The sequence below is a fragment of the Sinocyclocheilus anshuiensis genome, unplaced genomic scaffold (assembly GCF_001515605.1).
Source record: "Sinocyclocheilus anshuiensis isolate Anshui unplaced genomic scaffold, SAMN03320099.WGS_v1.1 scaffold1583, whole genome shotgun sequence".
In the NCBI taxonomy this organism is placed as follows: Eukaryota; Metazoa; Chordata; class Actinopteri; order Cypriniformes; family Cyprinidae; genus Sinocyclocheilus; species Sinocyclocheilus anshuiensis.
The window spans coordinates 14,328-14,917 of record NW_015548269.1 but is presented as its reverse complement, the minus strand read 5'-3'; positions in this window follow the sequence as shown (position 1 = coordinate 14,917).

Below are 590 nucleotides of genomic sequence, written 5' to 3'. Positions count from 1 at the left end.
AATAAATGCAGGCTTGGTGAGCAGAAGAGACTTCTTTATAAAACATTAAAAATCTTACTGTTCAAAAACTGTAGACTGGTAGGTTATATAGATTATAGAAATGTTATATTGTAATATATATATATATATATATAACATTTCTGTCCCCCTCACTTCTGAAATGATGGCTACGCCCCTGCATTCACAAACAGCATTCTCCTCATGGAAGGACTGAAAGTTACACCTCAGGCCTCTTTTCCCATTTTCATCTTGCTTCTATTGATTTATGTATTTGCAATGGGATGTAACATTGGACTTATAATACTGATCTCAACAGATAAAAATCTGCATCATCCTATACATTTTCTGTTCTGCAATTTGCCACTGAACTAGTGCTGGGCGGTATGACCAAAAATTTATATCACGGTAAGGAGATGGCGCCGACGGTGAAATGCCAGCCGGCATTGTAGTTGTTACGGGGCTGACAAGACTTGAGACGTGCGGATCCATGTGCAAGCTTATTTATTAACAGAAGACAGAGACGTGGTCATAGAACAGGCATGGGTCGGATAATGGCAGACAGGTATATGGCGGGCAAGACACAACAATAA